The following is a 22,458-nucleotide window of genomic DNA, read 5'->3' as shown; positions in this document are numbered from 1 at the left end:
TGTAATTTTTGAATTTTTGCCTTAAAAAACAGACTTTTTTCCCCAATGCACCGCACCCCCTGGTGCTCGCTTTTGATGGAGACATCCTTTTGAGGAAAACTCAGAATATTTGGATTTTTCATGAAAAATATGCATGCTCACAAATGGCCAAGAAATTTTGACAGGTTTTGGGCTTCGAAAAAGGTCAAAAACACCTCAAAAATGATCTTTCTGCCCCTTTTTTGACACACAAGAAGCAGTCTTGGGAGAACTCAGTTTTCTAGGGGCAAATGGAGGCCAAATTCAAAAATTCCACTTGTTCTGGAAAGTAGATAGGTAGACCTTTCCAACAAGCCCACTTGGAGAAAATTTTGAGACCGGGAAGTCCTCCAAAATGAGCTGCAAAAAGGCGCTATGCATAGGGAAATTAGCGCGGGGCATTGGAGGAATTTTGCTCATTTTTGGTCAAAAACTTTGTTTTTCGCCTAATTTTTTCACAATTTGACTTTTTTCCTTCTAACTGTCAAACTCATGATGTAATTATGCTAAATTTTCACTCATAGAGGTAGATTCATCCATCAAAAGGTAGTTTGCAACTGAATGAATTAGTTTCCTAGTTTTTAGAGGCAAGTTGTTCCACTGCCTACTTTTTAGTTCTTACTTTAGATTTTGTTGGAACAACTCCTAATCTTATGAGCTCGACCCCTAGAGGCTAGGATGATGTTGTTGGTTGCCTATATCTTGAATTTTTCAGTCATTAGCATGGTTGGACTTTTGGGAAAGCTTGGAGCTTATTGCATACTCATTTCAGCAGTTTGGCTAAGGAATAGACCAATGGTTTGCAGCACTTTATGGGATTCATGTGGCATCTTGCTTTGGTATTGTGTTTTCTTCTGTAATTGTAAGTCTACATGTGTTTTATGTATGCCATATCTCTATTTATTTCATCTTAACTAAACAAAACAAGGATAAAGGTATAATACACTGAAAGTGCAATGCTCTACCTAGGGTTTGCTTAGTTATCTATGTTTTCAACTATTTGAAAAGGATCCATGAGTTTTTCATTCCCTTTTAAACTCCTCATCTGTCTAAAACCTCTCCATATCACTCAATTTGAAGTACCAAATCACTTTCCTATCTTGCCCCATAGAGATCCCTACAAAACAGAGCCTCATTCCCCAGGCCCAAATTTGCCTTTCACATTTGAGCCAACAAAACATCATCAAATTCAATCAAACACCTCTGTACACATACCTAGTCTAAAATCAATCATTACATCAGTCATCTCAAGTTTTCATTGGCCATCTTTTCTAAGATTGACAAGGAGAGAGCCCTCTCCCGACATGGTAGGGCTAGCTACCAGGTTAAGCGTGGTTTGATATTACCCTAGATCCTACCTTTCTCATCCTGAGGTAGATTTAGGTCCTAACAAACCTTTGGACACTAAAAAAGCACATTGGAAGATAGTAGTTTTAGAACCTAAGACTTAGCTTATCAAACTACGTAAGACTATAAAGAAACCTTGTTCACCAATGATCTAAAATAGATACATGTAGTGGATCAAATGGAATTACATAGGAAAACATGAGAAATTTTATGTAGGTTCTTAACAAACTCTTCCCTCAATGTTTCAAAACTAGAGAAATGTTGGAAAAATAGGCTAACTAATTGAACTGAGAAAATGTTGCAATGAGGACCAAACAAATGAGAATCGATAATTTGGAACAATGGATAATCAAGTTGGGTGCAAACCTAAGTGATTCTTCCTCAATCCAAGCTCTTATAAAATCCAAAGGTACATACATTCGAATACTTAAAAAAAATCTCAATATGCAAGCTTTGGAACATGTTCAAATGTGCGAAGTGGAAGATGTTTAAAAAGAGAAAGAATGATTGTTATCTTTGTTAATTGAGAAAAACAAACAAATTGAAAATCAGGAAAAAAATTGAAATCTTAATAAAATAAAAGAATGAGCATGTGTTTCCATCAACTTCATCTACATTGGCAACAACAGAAGTAGCAATAACAAAAGTTGATTCTTTAAAAAAGTTAGCTGGGACAATGCCAAGCTTAAGTATTAAAAATCATGAAATTGAAAATCTAAAGAAATTGCTCATCATAAAGAATTATGAGATAAAAATTCTCAAGGATGAATTAGCTAAAAGCAATGCAACCATTTGTATTGATCAAGATCTTAAAGCAAGGTTACAAAGAAAAATAGATTGTTCAAACAATCAGATAGTTGGTAAATAAGCTTTGACTGAAGCAAGAAGATCACTTTGGGTTGATATAGTAACTAGTGTTATAGAAATGTTAGAATCATTTGTGATTACCGGAGAGGAAAAAATATATAATTTATACTTGAGTAGGCTATCAACCTTATTCAAGCATAATTAGGAGATATGCCAATGATTGTTACAAGGATAGGTAATTCTCCGAATTAAAGGAGTGGAGAACAATTGAGAAAAGCAAGTATTCAAGAGAAAACCTACATTGGCATGGAATTTAATAAAGTGAACACCAAAAGGTATTTTGTACAACAAATAAAGGACAAATGTAGGTCAGTCGGAATGGAGGTAGATATGTTCAATTCCAAGTTCAATGTTTGGAGGGACATGGGTATGCCTTCATGTTGTGTTGATAATGGCAAACTAAGATCTCTGGATGCATACAAAAAAATTCAACTAAGAACTAGAGTTGACTCCAACAAATTTTTAGATATGACTAGACTATTGAATGGGTCAGCAATAGTGGATAAGCTACTAAATGACTTCCATATTCATTGTTGAGTAAGCGTGTTATTTTCCAATATGCCAACTTATCAAAATTATACAGAATTAGATATTGCTTATAGAAAGATGGTGTCATACAATTATCCAATTGGGGAAGAAATTCTCTTGATATCAACAACATAATCCAACAAAAGAACGAGTGGTGACAAGTTATGGACCAATAAAAATTTGTTTCTATTTTAATTAGTTTGTTCCTAAAATGTTGTTTTTGCAACAATAAATTGTTGTAGTATTTTTGTATAAAGACTTAAAAAAAACTCATGAAAAGGGCTCCAATTTTGAAAGTGTATTTACATTTTTGTATTTGAGAACAAGATTGTTGAAGTTTTTAATCAACAAATTCTTCATATAGCTATTAACATAATGTTATTTTTTTATGATTGTTCTTCTTTATAGGATTCATATTCTATTTTCATATCTATAATTATTATTTGAGATATCTTGAGAGATTTAATTGAAAATTAATTTCCATTATGTTACCAATAACATTAAATTCAACATAGAAATTTATAATTGAAGATGTTTGTTTTTTTATCACTCCTCCTTTAGAAGTTAGATTGTTTTCGATATCTCTTTTATTTAAAATTCTTGTTCTATTATATCTATAACCATTAAAATATTATTCTAGTGTGTTTTCCGTTATAATAAATAAAATTTATTCTAGTATGTTTTCGGCTGTAATAAATAATGGTGTGTTTTCCGCTCTAATAGATAATGACAGTATTTAACAGCTTGTTTAATTCTTCAACCCTTCTTCTATCACCACTATCAATCCTAACTAGTTTATGCTTATATTAAACCATATAAATGTGTGGTTTGTTGGGCTATGCGTTTGGCACATGAACGTTACTATTATTTTCTTATTTTGTTTTTATATATATTATAACTTTCTTATTTTGTTTTTATATGTTTTGTTTTCTTTTATATATATATATATATATATATATATATATATATTATTTTCTTATTTTATTTTTATATATTTTATAATTTTTTAATGTATATAATAGCATGTAATAATATATATTATTAGTGGTTTACAATTTGATCTTCGATATATGTTAAATTTATATGCGTTTTTAATTTGATTTCCTAATCCTTTAAAAGAAAAAGTTAATGTTTTGTAAAAGTTTAGGCTTTGTTTTATATATCTATATATATATTTTTGTTAATATTATATATTAATTTTAATATATGTATTATTATTTTTAGTTGTGTTGATAGTTCGTTTGATTTTTATAGGCTAGTTTTATAACTTTTAAAATCTAGTTAAATAACTAAAAATAAAGTTTTACGGTGGAAAAATTATCAACAATTTATTAAAATAGAGTTTTGAGAAAAAGTGGATATTGTGAGATGGGTTTCTATAAAGCTTAGTGTAGGAGATAATTTACAACAAATTATTGATAGTAAAGGGTTATTGTGCACTAATAAATTACTATCAAATTGTCTATCAATGAGAGATGTAGTAAGAATGTTATTGGAAACTGGAACTCATGACTATCTAATGAACATCCCTCCAACTTACTCATGACTATCCAATGAGCATCCCTCCAACTCATATTTTTGGATGCATGTAGCTATTTGTTGAACATATGATCATCAATGGTCTAAATGACTTGAGTGTCATTTTCATCCAGCATATTGAGAGCCTTACTCATACTTCTCACTGATGATTAGTAGGAATGGTATAGATAGTTGCTTAGAGATTTATTGCACTATATTCAAAGGCCTTCTTAAATGGTTATGTTGTGGCAGGAATTTGTTGAATTTGCATGTTTTTGTAGTCCACAAAATATATGTGTTCTAAGAATTGTTCGAGCAATAATTTAATCAACAAAAAATTAGGTCATCAAATTTCAGCTTAAAAAATATAAAATAATTAAACAACACGAAATTTTAGATAAGAAAGATGTTTTAATAGGTTATCTGGCCGGAATGGACAATTTTTATTGAAACACATTGATGAATTAGATGATTGTCTTCAATGCTAGTTTGGCAATTAAGTTATGATAAATTTTCCCAATATGTAGTTCATAAAAAAAATCATTAATTAAAAATATTATTTTTTTAATAAGTAAAATAAATAAATACCCATAGAGGAACCTATGAATTAAAGGTACGCCTCGTACTAAAGCAAAGTTCGTTTAGGTAAGGTAAAGTATGTATTCTTCAACACACCAACCCAAAGTTCAGAAGTTTCCTAATTACGCCGTAATGCGTTTCCCTCTGAAATGAACTTCCCTAAAATCTACTTGTCATCCTTGTGTGCCATTAGATTATATGTTAAACGATTAGAGGATTGTTAATCATTAGATCAAGGGAAGGTAGTTGAGTGGTTGGAATTGTTCAAAATATTTGAAACAATTAAAAACAGTTGTGGTTTACTGACCCGGGTTGCTACTCCTTGTTTCGAGCACCATCTGAACACCGAAGGTTCTCTGTAGAAAGGGGCCTTTGTAAAACTAAGGCACCATTCTAATTTATCTCACATAATTTGTTGTCTGCTTCGATACCACCATACCTTGGCGACATGGTAACTCTGCACCATTCTTTCTCATATTTGCAGCCTGTTCATGTTTTCATAAAAACCTCAGCAGCACACAGGGCACCTTATGAGTCCATTTTCATTACACTACTGGCAACTGATGAAAAGGCCCTGACCATCCTCTTTTGTAAACATCTTGCGGCTGTTGTCACAGTTTTGGCAAGGAATGAACCTCACGTCATTGCAACCATCGTATGGTTTGGAATGAGCCTACACTGGGAAGCATTCCAGATACTTAACTAAATCCCCTATTTCATGCAGTTGCTGAATTTCCTCAACCCCGCCAATGTATTTTCCCCCAATAAACAACCTAGGCACCGGCATGGGCTTCCCCAAAAGATCCTGCAATTCCTGCTGAAAAGGGGAATGCATGGAAATATCCCATTCATCGACCGAAACCCTGAAACCTCGAAGAATCAATTTCACTGTGCAACAATCCTCAAATGTTTTCCTTATTCCCCTCAAGCTCGTGAAATACAGAACCACCTTATCTTCTCCCCCTGGGGGAGCCCTCAACTTAGCATTTTTGATAGAGGATTTTTTGGATATGGGGGGTCGTTTGGTCGACCTCTCGTTTGTTATCTGCTGCAAAGTATTCACCCTCACCTGAATTCTACTAGATCGGAGCCTGAGATATTTTCATGGGGTACCCTTTTCGTCTTCTCCGCTCTTGCTTCTTATGCTACCCTGACAGACCTCTGAAACGGGCTCCATCGAATCTTTGGGGGAAATTTCATCCATGGCTTTCTTGAATGTAGAAATGAGATCCGGATCAAATAAGGTCAGAGATGAGTTGTCTGACGATGACTGTTGTGTATAAATGGTTTTCGTGATTGAATCTGCAGGAGTCAAGGGCGAATCCACCCCAGAGAAAGAAAAGATGTTGAGAAATCCATTGTCGTTGTTGAAATTTTTCTTCAGATTCGTGTTGGGTGTTGTTGAAGATGCCTACGAATTTTCGTCTGCAATTTTTATGCCAGGGGTAACCTTGTGCCATATAGAGACCTGACAACTGACAACCCAAAAAACTTCAAGAACTTGAAGAAGATATAGTATATTGGGTAAGATTTATAGTTTCCAATTCCAGAAGAGAAAAATTCTTTCTTACTCATGTCACAATTTTCACTCACACTGCTCTAAAGTTAAGAATTGTACTTTTCAGTGGTCTAATGCATTCACAGGCTTAGGGATCGTTTCACTGCCTTTGTTAAACAGGGAATGATAATTTTGTATTGGGAGAAACATATAAAGAGCATTGCTCATTGAAGTTTTTTTCAAGCTTTTGTCTGGATTATTGAATGTATTAGAACTAACTTCAGAAGATGGAGGAACCAAAATACCTTTCTGTAGCTGATTTCTTTTTAATCATCAACATTGACTTCATTAGAGCTGTTTTGATACTTAGCAACGGATGTGTGGCCGTTTCTGATGATTGGTTTGGTTTATTATTTCACATTTCCTCCATGTTATATTTGTCCTTTCCCATTGAAATATTTAACAAATCCACATATCTATATTCTTCTTTAGTTCTTGTTGAATAGGGTCATCGTGAGTTTCTTCTATCTTTATTTTTGCAGTTAACGTGGATAAATTTTTTTGACCTTCTGGCAGGTGTTGGACACAAACATCACTTCTAGTGTTATTTGGAATGCCATAAAGTTCCTGACAATTTTCACGTGTTCTCACACTAATAGGAAGTAAACCATATAGAATTTAGGTCATTCTGTCAAGAAATGTTATTCTATCAAGAAACCTTCTAAAATCCCGGTTATTTTATTAAGAAACGTTAGGTGTTTATTAGGAGAAATAAAATGCCAGATATAAACTTGAATGTGTCTTATTTTTTATATTTCATTAAACTAACATCAATTCATTTGAATTTGTAATACCTGAAGAGGGATAAGAGGTTAAAGGGATGAAAACCTCAATGATATTTGAGACAGAAGCTGGACTTTTCTTCATGACCATAGCCAGACTAACAAATTATATATGTTTTATACAGACAACTATTGTAACTAAGGTTTACTTGGGTGATCCAAGGGAAAAAACCTGTGATGCAATTGAAGATCTTAAGGTGGACTGCTTAGTCATGGGCAACAGAGGCCTCAGACTCATCAAAAGGTATTTTGTCTCTATGATATCACCTAAGTCACTTTGGTATTGTCTTCCTCTGATGGTTTGGCTTTCATGTCTGCAGAGTTTTACTTGGGAGCGTGAGAAATTATGTTGTGTCCAATGCATCCTGCCTAGTGACAGTAGTCAAAGGGACATATAAATCATAAAGGAATGGATGAATTCAGGGTTTATTGACATATAAACCAACCATAATGGAATGGATTTAGGGTTTATTGTTATTGTTGATGCTTTTATTCAATTGGAGTAGCATGGGTGGATTCAGGGTTTATTGTTCTTGTTGATGCTTTATTCAAATGTAGTATTGTTATTGTTTATTTATTCAGTTGGAATAATGTGAAGGTTTTACTGATTGTTCACTCTACTATAGCTCTGGTTTCACTGCTAAAGGTAGCCTGGTATGGCAGTATGTATGGTTGGCTGGGTTGTGATCATGGTGTATCATGCCTTCTAATATCTATGAGAAATTTGACGTTATTTGCTTTATGTGAACTAACTTCAGAAGATGGAGGAACCAAAATACCTTTCTGTAGCTAATTTCTTTTTACTATAAAGGAAATTTGAGTTTCATCAACATTGACTTCATTAGAGCTATTCTGATACTCAGCAATGGATGTGTGGCAGGTTATATTGCTTTTTGATGATTGGTTTGGTTTATTATTTCACATTTCCTCCATGTTATATTTGTCCTTTCCCATTGAAATATTTAACAAATCCCCATATCTATATTCTTCTTTAGTTCTTGTTGAATAGGGTCATCATGAGTTTCTTCTATCTTTATTTTTGCAGTTAACGTGGACAATTTTTTTTGACCTTCTGGCAGGTGTTGGACACAAACATCACTTCTAGTGGCATCTGGAATGCCATAAAGTTCCTGTTGCAGTTAACGTGGACAAATTTTTTTGACCTTCTGGCAGGTGTTGGACACAAACATCACTTCTAGTAGCATCTGGAATGCCATAAAGTTACTGACAATTTTCATGTGTTCTCACACTAATAGGAAGTAAACCATATAGAATTTAGATCATTTTGTCAAGAAACGCTATTCTGTCAAGAAACCTTCTAAAATCCTGGTTATTCTGTTAAGAAACTTTAGGTGTTTATCAAGAGAAATAAATTCCAGATATAAACTTGAATGTGCCTTATTATCTATATTTCGTCAAACTAACATCAATTCATTTGAATTTGTAATACCTGAAGAGGGGCTAAAATGTTAAAGGGATGCAGACCTCAATGAGATTTGGGATTCAAGCTAGACGTTTCTTCATGACCATAGCCAGACTAACAAATTATGTATGTTTTATATAGGCAACTGTTGTAACTAAGGTTTACTGGGGTGATCCAAGGGAAAAAAATCTGTGATGCAATTGAAGATCTTAAGGTGGACTACTTAGTCATGGGCAACAGAGGCCTTGGACTCATCAAAAGGTATTCTGTCTCTGTGTGATCACCTAAGTCACTTTGGTATTGTCTTCTTCTAATGGTTTGGCTTTCATGTCTACAGAGTTTTACTTGGGAGCATGAGCAATTATGTTGTGTCCAATGCATCCTCCCCAGTGACAGTAGTCAAAGGGACATATAAACCATAAAGGAATGGATGGATTCAGTGTTTATTGACATATAAACCAACCACAATGGAATGGATTTAGGGTTTATTGTTATTACTGATGCTTTTATTCAATTGTAGTAGCATGGGTGGATTCAGGGTTTATTGTTCTTGCTGATGCTTTATTCAATTATAGTATTGTTATTGTTTATTTATTCAGTTGGAATAATGTGGAGGTTTTACTCATTGTTCACTGTGCTATAGCTCTGCTTTCATTGCTAAAGGTAGCCTGGTATGGCAATATGTATAGTTGGTTGGGTTGTGATCATGGTGTATCATGCCTTCTAATATCTATGAGAATTTTTATGTTATTTGCTTTATGTGAACTAACTTCAGAAGATGGAGGAACCAAAATACCTTTCTGTAGCTGATTGCTTTTTACTATAAAGGAAATTTGAGTTTCATCAACATTGACTTCATTAGAGCTATTCTGATACTCAACAATGGATGTGTGGCAGGTTATATTCCTTTCTGATGATTGGTTTAGTTTATTATCTCGCATTTCCTCAATGTTATATTTGTCCTTTCCCACTGAAATATTTAACAAATCCCCATATCTATATTCTTCTTTAGTTCTTGTTGAATAGGGTCATCGTGAGTTTCTTCTATCTTTATTTTTGCAATTAGCGTGGACAAAATTTTTTGACCTTCTGGCAGGTGTTAGACACAAACATCACTTCTAGTGGCATTTGGAATGCCTTAAAGTTCCTGTTGTAGTTAACGTGGACAAATTTTTTTGACCTTCTGGCAGGTGTTGGACACAAACATCACTTCAAGTGGCATCTGGAATGCCATAAAGTTCCTTACAATTTTCACGTGTTCTCACAGTAATAGGAAGTAAACCTTATAGAATTTAGATCATTTTGTCAAGAAACCTTATTCTGTCAAGAAACCTTCTAAAATCCTGGTTATTTTGTTAAGAAACGTTAGGAGTTTATTAGGAGAAATAAAATGCCAGATATAAACATGAATGTGTCTTATTTTTTATATTTCATCAAACTAACATCAATTCATTTGAATTTGTAATACCTGAAGAGGGGCTAAAATGTTAAAGGGATGCAGACCTCAATGAGATTTGAGACTGAACCTAGACGTTTCTTCATGACCATAGCCAGACTAACAAATTATGTATGTTTTATACAGGCAACTGTTGTAACTAAGGTTTACTGGGGTGATCCAAGGGAAAAAATATGTGATGCAATTGAAGATCTTAGGGTGGACTGCTTAGTCATGGGCAATAGAGGCCTTGGACTGATCAAAAGGTATTCTGTCTCTGTGTGATCACCTAAGTCACTTTGGTATTGTCTTCTTCTATTGGTTTGGCTTTCATGTCTGCAGAGTTTTACTTGGGAGCGTGAGCAATTATTTTGTGTCAAATGCATCCTGCCCAGTGACAGTAGTCAAAGGGACATATAAACCATAAAGGAATGGATGGATTCAGGGTTTATTGACATATAAACCAACCATAATGGAATGGATTTAGGGTTTGCTGTTATTGCTGATGCTTTTATTCAATTGGAGTAGCATGGGTGGATTCAGGGTTTATTGTTCTTGCTGATGCTTTATTCAATTGTAGTATTGTTATTGTTTATTTATTCAGTTGGAATAATGTGGAGGTTTTACTGATTGTTCACTGTGCTATAGCTCTGGTTTCACTGCTAAAGGTAGCCTGGTATGGTAGTATGTATGGTTGGCTGGGTTGTGATCATGGTGTATCATGCCTTCTAATATCTATGAGAATTTTTATGTTATTTGCTTTATGTGAACTAACATCAGAAGATGGAGGAATCAAAATACCTTTCTGTAGCTGATTGCTTTTTACTATAAAGGAAATTTGAGTTTCATCAACATTGACTTCATTAGAGCTGTTCTGATACTCAGCAACGGATGTGTGGCAGGTTATATTCCTTTCTGATGATTGGTTTGGTTTATTATTTCACATTTCCTCCATGTTATATTTGTCCTTTCCCATTGAAATATTTAACAAATCCCCATATCTATATTCTTCTTTAGTTCTTGTTGAATAGGGTCATCGTGAGTTTCTTCTATCTTTATTTTTGCAGTTAATGTGGACAAAATTTTTTGACCTTCTGGCAGGTGTTGGACACAAACATCACTTCTAGTGGCATCTGGAATGCCATAAAGTTCCTGTTGCAGTTAACGTGGACAAAACTTTTTGACCTTCTGGCAGGTGTTGGACACCAACATCACTTCTAGTGGCATCTAGAATGCCATAAAGTTCCTGACAATTTTCACGTGTTCTCACACTAATAGAAAGTAAACATTATAGAATTTAGATCATTCTATCAAGAAAGGTTATTCTGTCAAGAAACCTTCTAAAATCCTGGTTATTCTGTTAAGAAACGTTAGGTGTTTATCAGGAGAAATAAAATGCCAGATATAAACTTGAATGTGTCTTATTTTTTATATTTCATCAAACTAACATCAATTCATTTGAATTTGTAATACCTGAAGAGGGGCTAAAAGGTTAAAGGGATGCAGACCTCAATGAGATTTGAGACAGAAGCTGGACTTTTCTTCATGACCATAGCCAGACTAACAAATTATGTATGTTTTATATAGGCAACTGTTGTAACTAAGGTTTACTGGGGTGATCCAAGGGAAAAAATCTGTGATGCAATTGAATATCTTAAGGTGGACTGCTTAGTCATGGGCAGCAGAGGCCTCGTACTCATCAAAAGGTATTCTCTCTCTGTGTGATCACCTAAGTCACTTTGGTATCGTCTTCTTCTGATGGTTTGGCTTTCATGTTTGCAGAGTTTTACTTGGGAGCGTGAGCAATTATGTTGTGTCCAATGCATCCTACCCAGTGACAGTAGTTAAAGAGGCATATAAACCATAAAGGAATGGATGGATTTAGGGTTTATTGACATATAAACCAACCATAATGGAATGGATTTAGGCTTTATTGTTATTGTTGATGCTTTTATTCAATTGGAGTAGCATGGGTGGATTCAGGGTTTATTGTTCTTGCTGATTATTCATTCAATTGTAGTATTGTTATTGTTTATTTATTCAGTTGGAATAATGTGGAGGTTTAACTGATTGTTCACTGTGTTATAGCTCTGGTTTCACTGCTAAAGGTAGCCTGGTATGGCAATATGTATGGTTGGCTGGGTTTTGATCATGGTGTATCATGCCTTCTAATATCTATGAGAATTTTGATGTTATTTGTTATATGTGAACTAACTTCAGAAGATGGATGATTGATGTTATTTGCTATATGTGAACTAACTTCAGAAGATGGAGGAACCAAAATACCTTTCTATAGCTGATTGCTTTTTACTATAAAGGAAATTTGAGTTTCATCAACATTGACTTCATTAGAGCTATTCTGATACTCAGCAACGGATGTGTGGCAGGTTATATTCCTTTCTAATGATTGGTTTGGTTTATTATTTCACATTTCATCCATGTTATATTTTTCCTTTCCCATTGAAATATTTAACAAATCCCCATATCTATATTCTTCTTTAGTTCTTGTTGAATAGTGTCATCGTGAGTTTCTTCTATATTTGTTTTTGCAGTTAATTTGGACAAAATTTTTTGACCTTCTGGTAGGTGTTGGACACAAACATCACTTCTAGTGGCATGTGGAATGCCATAAAGTTCCTGACAATTTTCACGTGTTCTCACACTAATAGGAAGTAAACCATATAGAATTTAGGTCATTCTGTCAAGAAACGTTATTCTGTCAAGAAACCTTCTAAAATCCTGGTTATTATGTTAAGAAACGTTAGGTGTTTATCAGGAGAAATAAAATTCCAGATATAAACTTGAATGTGTCTTATTTTTTATATTTCATCAAACTCACACAATTCACTTGAATTTGTAATACCTAAAGAACGGCTAAAAGGTTAAAGGGATGCAGACCTTAATGAGATTTGAGACAGAAGCTGGACTTTTCTTCATGACCATAGCGAGACTAACAAATTATGTATGTTTTATACAGGCAACTGTTGTAACTAAGGTTTACTGGGGTGATCCAAGGGAAAAAATATGTGATGCAATTGAAGATCTTAAGGTGGACTGCTTAGTCATGGGCAACAGAGGCCTTAGACTCATCAAAAGGTATTCTGTCTCTATGATCACCTAAGTCACTTTGGTATTGTCTTCTTCTGATGGTTTGGCTTTCATGTCTGCAGAGTTTTACTTGGGAGTGTGAGCAATTATGTTGTGTCCAATGCATCTTGCCCAGTGACAGTAGTCAAAGGGACATATAAACCATAAAGGAATGGATGGATTCAGGGTTTATTGACATATAAACCAACCATAATGGAATGGATTTAGGGTTTATTGTTATTGCTGATGCTTTTATTCAATTGGAGTAGCATGGGTGGATTCAGGGTTTATTGTTCTTGCTGATGCTTTATTCAATTGTAGTATTGTTATTGTTTATTTATTCAGTTGGAATAATGTGGAGGTTTTACTGATTGTTCACTGTGCTATAGCTTTGGTTTCACTACTAAAGGTATGGCAGTATGTGTGGTTGGCTGGGTTGTGATCATGGTGTATCATGCCTTCTAATATCTATAAGAATTTTGATGTTATTTGCTTTATGTCCAGTGAAGCAGTTGTGAATGTTTTATTTAAATTTTCATACTTTGGAATGTTTTATTTATGAATTAAAATTTTATGTGGATTATGAAAGGATTCATTACTGACTTGATAAAAGGTATGGAATTTGGTATTTGGTTCTACTTATGCCTAGGAGGAGATGTACTCGAGTCAATATATCAAAAAGGGAAGAATTGAAATATATATATATATATATATATATATTTCAATTGTTCCCTTTTTGATATATTGACACTTATATATGTATATATAAATATAGTTTATAAAATTAAAATTTATATTTTATTTAAAAGAATATATCAAAAAGGGAAGAATTGAAATATATATATATATATATATATATTTCAATTGTTCCCTTTTTGATATATTGACACTTATATATGTATATATAAATATAGTTTATAAAATTAAAATTTATATTTTATTTAAAAGAATTTTACTTATGAAGAAAATTTTTGGAGATTTAAATTATTAAATAAATAATTTAAATAAATTAAATTTAATGATTTTATTATGAATTTCTCTGAGTGGACTTAATGGTTAATGGTTAAGAGTATGTATTTCTTCTCAAAAGGTCACGTGTTCAAAACCAGAGGGGCAGAGCGAGCATGTATGTTTTGGTAGACTTAGCAGTCAAATCGCTGCAGCGGGTTCTAGAATTGATGTTTTGGTAGACTTAGCAGTCAAATCGTTGCGCCTGGTTCTAGAATTGATGTTTTGGTAGACTTAGACTTAGCAGTAAAATTGTTGCGCCCAGTTCTAGAATCAATGTTTTGGTAGACTTAGCATGGTAGACTTAGTAGTTAAATTGCTGCACCCGGTTCTAGGATCGGACTTAGCAGTCAAATCGCTGTGCCCGGTTCTAGAATCGGGAACGACCCCTTGTTCTGTGGCCAAATTTGAAAGAGTAATAAGTTGGTTCAATTCCCAGTTCTAGAATCGGGAACGACCACTTGTCTTGTGGCCAAATTTGAAAGAGTACTAAGTTGGTTTAATTCCCGGTCAAGTGATATATTAAACTTGATAAAAATGTAAGGAGTTGTCTTTAGTGCGACTCTTTGGACTTTTCAGTGCCCGAATTTGGTGGAAAAATTTGAGGTGAAATCTTGATTTGTGTTATTTAAGCTAGTTTTTTCACTGTATATATGAATTCAGTACGCTGGAAAACCCCTTGGGAACTTCGATTGCACAGGATTACCATCAAACTTGTGATTTCAATTCCAAAATATAATCTAACTAAACTATATATATTGAAATTATGTAATTGAAAAAACTTATGAAATTAGAATCAGTGACAACCACTTGTCCTGTGGCCAAGTTTTAAAGAGTACTAGGTTGAGAAGAGCCCGTTTGTCGTTTTCATTGTTGAATTTACTATGGCACCATAGCCCACATTTGGATTAGAATAAATATGTTGGCACCGTTTGTCCGTCCTATTTCATGTTCATCAATATACTGGGGAATGGAGTAATAAATGTGACCCATAAATGTGTTTTTGGGGATATAATTTCTTTTATTTTATTTTTAGCCCTTTGTCATCTTTGCTTTTTATCAATGAATTTCTTTGTAACATGCTAAGAGGATAAGGCCAAAAAAAACATCACTTCAATATTTTTTTATTAAAAATATTGAAATATCACATTTGGTTATAAATGATAATGTGTATATTTTATTTTTAGAAAGCTAAGATAGAGCATGAGCGTCATTTTATATTTTTGAGTTCTTAATGGTGTACTATATACTCAATGATAATGTGTATATGTAATTTAAAGTGAATTTCTAAATGATTATTATTGATTATATTGTAGTGTATTAGTTTAAAATTTAAAAATAAAATAGGTGTAGAAGTTTATTTTATATAATCAATGATAACAGATATATTTAATTTAGAGTGAATTTATAAATGATTATTATTAATTATATGGTATTGTACTAATTTAAAATAAAATAAATATAGGAGTTTAACTTTTTTAATATTTTTGTTAAAATATTATATTTTGTTGGAAGTATTGGTATATATTTTAATTTAAAAAGGAGTTGTGAAAAGATTACTATTTATTATATTGTGCTTTTGTTTAATTAAATAAAAAATTTATTAATTATAATAGAGTTTGTAATTTTTTTTTAATGAAATATGTTTAAAATAATACATAAAAGAATATTTGTAGTTATTAACTTTATTAAAATAAAATAGATAATTAAATAATTTAAAAAAGATTTACACGTAAAAACATAAAATAAAAGAGGTCTATTATAATATATATTAGGAAAGATGTACATAATAAAAAATAATATATATTAGGAAAGATGTACATAATAAAAAATAATAAAAAGGTTGGGCCTGGAGTATGCCTTAAAACTGCTTCTGCTTGGCTAAGAGCTCGTCTTCCTCGGACGTAAGGAAACAGGTTAACGGCCCAAGACCCAGAGGCATCTGGCAGGAGTGAAAGTCTGCTCCCTTACGGACCACCAGCGGGTTATTTCAGGTGGCGTAGTTTTCCTTGATAACAGTGATGTGTCAACTGGCATTCGCGGATAGCAGCCAGAGATGGCTGTCCTCACTGTTGGTTTGACAAACTGAGTTTGATAGGTTTTTCCACCTTTGAAAAAAAAAAAAATAATAATAATAAAAAGGTATAACTTTATTTTGATGAAAAGAGTTAGTTATTTGGTATATTTTTCCATTAATCATTTATTAATAGAGAACAATTAGCTTAGTGTTAATGCATATTACAATTTTGTGAATTTTTTTTTTTATGTTTTCTTTTTTTGTTTTTTGTTTTGTTTCAATTTCCAGTTTTTAAAGTTGAAATGAGCTCTAGCCTATAATGCTATGTATTCATAAACACGTTTATTTACAATAAGACCATTATCTTTGACAAAGCTTTTTCTAAATTAATAGATTGCTAACATTTGTTATGTATAATTTTCACAACAAAATCTGTGAGCATTCAAGTTGTCTGTAAATTTCAAATGGAGAAGAAGCAAGAATTGAAGCTTTGGTAAATCTCAAGATTTCCAAAGTTGAAACTGCTGCCAAAAATCTTAAGGTACAGGGAGTGTGCCTATAAATATTGGTACACATTTAAGAATATTTCTATAATTCTGATTGTTTACAACATTTAGAAAAAGTGAATAGATATGTTGATATTTCTACATGGATAATGGAATTCCACACTTTATGGGTTACCGTGTTTCCTTTGCAACATCTGGTGCAAATGCTAATAATAATTTAAATGATTTAAAATAATAATAATAATAATATAAGTCAGTTGTGGAGCATTGATATTTCTACATGGATAATGGATTTCCACACTTTATGCTAATAATAATTTAAATGATTTAAAATAATAATAATAATAATATAATTCACTTGTGGAGCATTGATATTTCTACATGGATAATGGATTTCCACACTTTATGCGTTACCGTGTTTCCTTTACAACATCTAATGCAAATATTAATAATAATTTAAATGATTTAAAATAATAATAATAATTCACTTGTGGAACATTGCAAGTGCCGAAAACGAATCTCTCTTTCAATAATTAATGCGTAGAGGATAATCGGGCGATTTCCAACTGTCGGATGAACTGCAGGGCGGAAAGATGAACCGGTGTATTACCGGCCGACTGGTGGCGGTGAGCATCTTGAGGTACCCCTGTTCCCCTGTCTATTTAAACATCAATAACAATCCATTTTCTACCATCCAAATGTTATTTTCTCCATATTTGTGTTCGCACCGACATCTCGTTTTTGAGTAATTTGAAGATATAAACAAATGGTTTCAGCTGACACAACTGCAAAGCCTGTAGTTCTAATGTTGACAAAGAAAAGAAGCGGAGGGCTTCCAAGGGATCGAAACCGCCACCTTCTCATCCTGCATATCTTCAGGTGTCAATCCTTGGCCTCTGGTTTTTTCTTATCACATTATATTTTGAAAGCGGGAGTCTTAATTTTTTCAAGCGGGAGTCTTAATTTTTTCATTTTTATTTTGCAGATGATCACGGAAGCAATTACTTCTCTGAAGGAGAGGACCGGGTCTAGCCATTAACAAATATCAGTCCCAACTCCCTGCCAATTTCAAGAAGCTGCTAACAGTTCAGCTGAGAAATCTTGTCAGATTTGGCAAGCTTACCAAGGTCAAGAATTTCAAACTTTCGGAAGAGTTGAAGCCGAAGGCCGCCAAGCCTCTGAAGCCAAAATCCCTGGTCAGTAAGTCTGCAGCTAAGCCCAAGGTAGCATCTGGGTCCAAGAAGGTCCCGAAGCCTGCTAATACCCCGAAGCCTGCAGCGTCCACTGAAAAGGTAAAGGAGGAGTAAACTGTGAAGAAAGAAGCTCCTGCCGAGAAGCTTGCTGCCGCCAAGAAGCCTGCGAAGGCTTTAAAGAGGGCGGCCCCAAGAAAGCGGTGCCTGCTGCAAAAAAGGCCAAGAAATGAGAAACGGCCGTTATATTTGTAACTGTAAATTAATGTGATATTTGACATCTTGCATGGCCTGCTGTTGCCATATATGTCCCTAATTATTCCTCTGATCACTCCTTTTTCACTTTATAGAGGTGAATTTCAGCGTTTAACTGCTCCGGATATATTTTAGTAGGAAATTCACCGTTTAACTTCTCCCGATAATAATTATTTGTGGTCTTGATTAAATTTGACATAAGAAGCAGCAATGGCTTGATGTCTTTAGTGGATTATCACTCGGTCAAGATCAATCGGATATATTATTTTTATTATTACATATTTGGTTAATGGTTCTTCATGTTTTTCTGTGAGTTGCATACTTTAATTTCTGTATTAATTCAACACTAATCATTATGCAAAGGGATGTTTGCAGAGCATGGCTTTAAATTTGGAATTTTTGGATTGTGTATTGTATTTGATTTAGCTTTTGTACAGAGCATATTATAAACTAAATTGCTAATGTCTTTGAAGTTTGAAGGCGAAAGAATAATTATTTTTGAAGGTGAAATTTTGAACCTGCAAAAAGTATGTTAAATATATTTATGTACATGCATTTTTGGAGTGTAATAAATATGACATATCATTTTTAAATCTTGGGTGAAAAATAATATATTTTATCTGAATATGAAATAAAAGGTTGATGTGCACGATGCGAATGCAGGGAAAAAGCTTTGTTGTTATCTGATGCATTGTGTTGGAGTTTTAGTTGTTTTCACTCACTGGAAATAACTTATTTGTCATGCGAAAAGGTTTATTCCCTTAAGAAGTATTAAGGAAATATTTTTTATTTTTTTGTGGAAATTTTTGAATGTGAAATTATTTTGAAAGTTTTTTTTACAATGTGATAAAACAAAATTTGCTTGTTCCAGTGATTTTTTTCACTTTTTCTTTATCAAGGTAGAGTAAAATTGTCGTTGTAGTAATTCAATCATCTGCTTGGTCCATCTCGTTGCACGCTCTTTCATTTGCAGTTTCTCTTTCACTTGGTCCATCTCATTGCACGCTCTTTCATTTGCAGTTTCTCTCTCACTTGCAGTTTTGTGATGCAGGCTCTTGTTTTGTTTTGGGTTTTTTTTTTTTTTGAGTTTTCTGTTAGGTTTGTGTATTTAAATAATTTTTTCTAACTAAAGCTAATACTTATAATAAAATTACAATATAATAATATGTTTAATTATAGATATTAACAGCCATTTTGTCATAGATATCAACTCGTAAATAGACTTTGTTATAATACCATGACTCTTCAATATAGCATGCCCAAAAACCATCTCTCATTTCACAATCAAAATAGCTTATAAATATTTAATTTGAATTTAATTTTAAAATATTTTTTTGATTAAATCTAAAAGAAAAAAATTATAATTATTTTTGAGATATATCTACACCTCTATCACATTAAAATATATAAGATATAAATAGTAGCTATAAATTAAGATTCACTTTACAATATAAATTAAAATAATAATTTTGTAACTATATTTAAATTTCATTAATAAGGACATAAAAACTTAATACTTGCAATATAACAAGATTTTTAACCATGGATATTCATCCCCACTTTCCCATGGGTATTATTAACCATACCATACCATGGGCTAATAAAATGGCTCATCAATACCACATGTCCTAAAACCATCTCTCATTTCACAATCAAAATAATATTTACAATATAACAAGTTTTTTAACCATAGATACTCACCGAAATTTACCATGGATATTATTAACGGTAAGACACAATGGGCCAATACCATGGGCTCATCAATACCACATGCCCAAAAACCAACTCTCATTTCACAATCAAAATATATATTTTTTAAATATTTTTTTATTACATTTTTGGGCACACTCTGTGTCACGGCCTGAGTTGGCACCAAGGCCAACCAGCATCCATGACGGGTCGTGCTCGCTTTGAGAGTTGAAAAAACAAAGCTGAACCGAGTTAGGAAAGATTGCACGATGGGTGCGCTTGCACGAAGGTAGGTGTAAGGCCTCCGAGAGATGAACGACGGTCGCAAGGTGTGCGCACACGACGAGTGCGACCTATGGCGGTGCGAAGTGCAGTTGGCGACACTTGTGCAACAAGTGGTGCGACGTCCTCTTGGGTGTATTACGACAGAGATGCGACGAAAGCAAACACTTATGCGGCTAAAGTGTTGGGCGTAATGCATGGACATATGTGATGGTTAAAGAAGTACAAGTCGACGTGTAAATGAAGATTTGGGGGCGTGCGTTAGTGGATTGTGGGGTCGGCCATGGGGCTGACACCCCCATGTAATCCTACGTTAACTCTCATATAAATAAAAAGAGCATGAGCTCATTTCAAACATCGAACAAGACTTCGCTCATAATACATCTTCGCATAGGACAAGAAGGTGCGCAGTTTGGTGAAGCACATGCGCATATCTCATGCGCATGAGACTTGGAGATTGCGCAAGTTTGCCTTGGTTGAACGGTGGCAAGTGTGCCATGTGTTGAGTAGGTTTTAGTGTACGGTTTCATGCAGGACTTGGCTAAGGGATCTTAGGTGGCTCGGGTGAGCACCTCCCTTCGTGCAAGGGTGCAGAACATGTTGTGAAAAGCAGGTGGCCTATCTGTTGTAAAATTCGGTTAAGTGTGAGACTTGGTTCAGCCAAGACATACTGTTGTATTGTAAACTGATATTCTTAATATATTGTCGGGCAGACTTTCTGGGAGTTGCCCCTCCCTTTGTACTTGCTTATTGTTGATGTTCTCGGTTTATTGTTCATGGTTAATAATTGAGAATGGTCTTCACTAAAGTATAAAGGATAATGCTTTATTCAGTTGCAAAAACATAAGTTAAGTATGTTCATGTTGAAGTAGGCGTAGTCCACGGGTGTTAGTATTGTTAAAAAGAAAGCGCTCGGTGGTGCCGCACCTCGCTACAAGCGGTTGGAAGATCACCGCAGGTGTAGGGGCGTGACAGTTGGTATCAGAGCTCGGTCAGGAGCTGGTGGAGCAAGTGTGAGGACACTTGGAAATTGATGACAGGTGAAGCCGATGCAGATAAGGTTATCATGGATGAATAGTCTGGGTTTCGTAGACTTGATGGTTCATGGCAAGACCATTCAAGCTCTGGTAGACACAGGTGCTACACATAACTTTATGACAACACGGTTAGCAAAAGAGGCTGGGCTGACATCTAATATGGAGGTCAAGGCAGTAAACTCTAGAGCTAAGGTGGCAGGTTTGGTACACGATGTACCTGTACAGATGAAAGAATGGAAGGGTCAGTTGGACTTCATAGTGATGGAGATGAATGATTTCGATGTGATAATTGGACAAGATTTCTTGAAGGGCAACAAGGCTATTGTTGTCCCCTTCTGTGATGAAGATGTTGCAGGCATGACTACGATGGAGGATGAACTTGAGGCTGATCAAGTTGAACCAGGATCGTGCAGTTTGTCAACATGGATGGATGAGGTCACTCACATGGAGGAGCCTCATGATGATGAAGTAAGTAATGATACTTGTGTTTCATTTGGGCATTTGGGAGATGGACCGTGTGCAGTGAAGGGCAAAGCCAATTTGCCAAGGCAAGAGGACATCTTACCATGGATGACTATGATGGAACCTTGTATGGAGAAGCAAGGATTGTCAATTGTTGCAAGGCTTGTTGGGGTTACTTGTGACCTTATGATGAAAGGTGCAAGGACCCGTGACAAGGGTGGAACTTGATGATCGTTGTGGAAGATTGAGTCATGCTTTAGCCACATGGAGAATTGGCTAAGTGCCCGGCATGACTCATGGACAGAATGAGGAGGGCACACACTTGTGATGTTTTGGGTGGACTTCTCATGGCCGAGACCAAGAGCAAGTCTTGGTGGACACTTTGGTGGAGGAGCTATGGTGAAGGAACTCATGACATGATGATGATGAGATGGTTGGGTGACCGAGTTCACTAAACCAAAGATCGAAGACTTGGATGAGATGACCAGATGTTGTGATGTGTCTACTTGGTTGGACTACATGGGCAGCTTAGTCATGGACATCAGGTTGGAGACTTGAAGACATGAAGCACGGCAGACCTATGCAAGGACATTGTGTGGAAGCACTTGTAGAGATGTCAAGGGACATCCAAAGAGGAGTGCTAAGGCAGGAATGTTATGCAGGAGGACTTGCTAGTGTAACATGGGAACTTGAGGATGGCACATTGCAGATGATGAAGAGGACTTCATGGACCTGAATGGGGCACATCAAGAGTTGATAAGATTGGAGACTTGAGGATGGCACATTGCAGATGATGAAGAGAACTTCATGGACCTGAATGGGGCACATCAAGAGTTGATAAGATTGGAGACTTGAGGATGGCACATTGCA

The 22,458-nt window shown here is 34.5% G+C and overlaps 1 long non-coding RNA gene and 1 pseudogene across 1 annotated transcript; one reads left to right on the top strand and one right to left on the bottom strand.

Moving 5' to 3' along the window:
• Positions 1–5,365: 5,365 nt before the first annotated feature.
• Positions 5,366–6,704, bottom strand: LOC149227150 (uncharacterized; annotated as a pseudogene).
• A 500-nt stretch (positions 6,705–7,204) lies between these two features.
• LOC149227149 (uncharacterized) lies at positions 7,205–13,630 on the top strand. The gene is made up of 5 exons (XR_016247767.1): positions 7,205–8,370; positions 8,762–11,761; positions 11,838–12,442; positions 13,033–13,151; positions 13,226–13,630. It is a non-coding gene; the product is annotated as an uncharacterized LOC149227149 (long non-coding RNA).
• Positions 13,631–22,458: the final 8,828 nt, after the last annotated feature.

This window comes from Pinus tabuliformis, chromosome J (assembly GCF_031772625.1).
Source record: "Pinus tabuliformis cultivar Carrire ecotype Pingquan chromosome J, CPIR1, whole genome shotgun sequence".
Lineage (NCBI taxonomy): Eukaryota > Viridiplantae > Streptophyta > Pinopsida > Pinales > Pinaceae > Pinus > Pinus tabuliformis.
The sequence above is the reverse complement of the archived record's forward strand: the minus strand, read 5'-3'. Positions and strand labels throughout refer to the sequence as shown.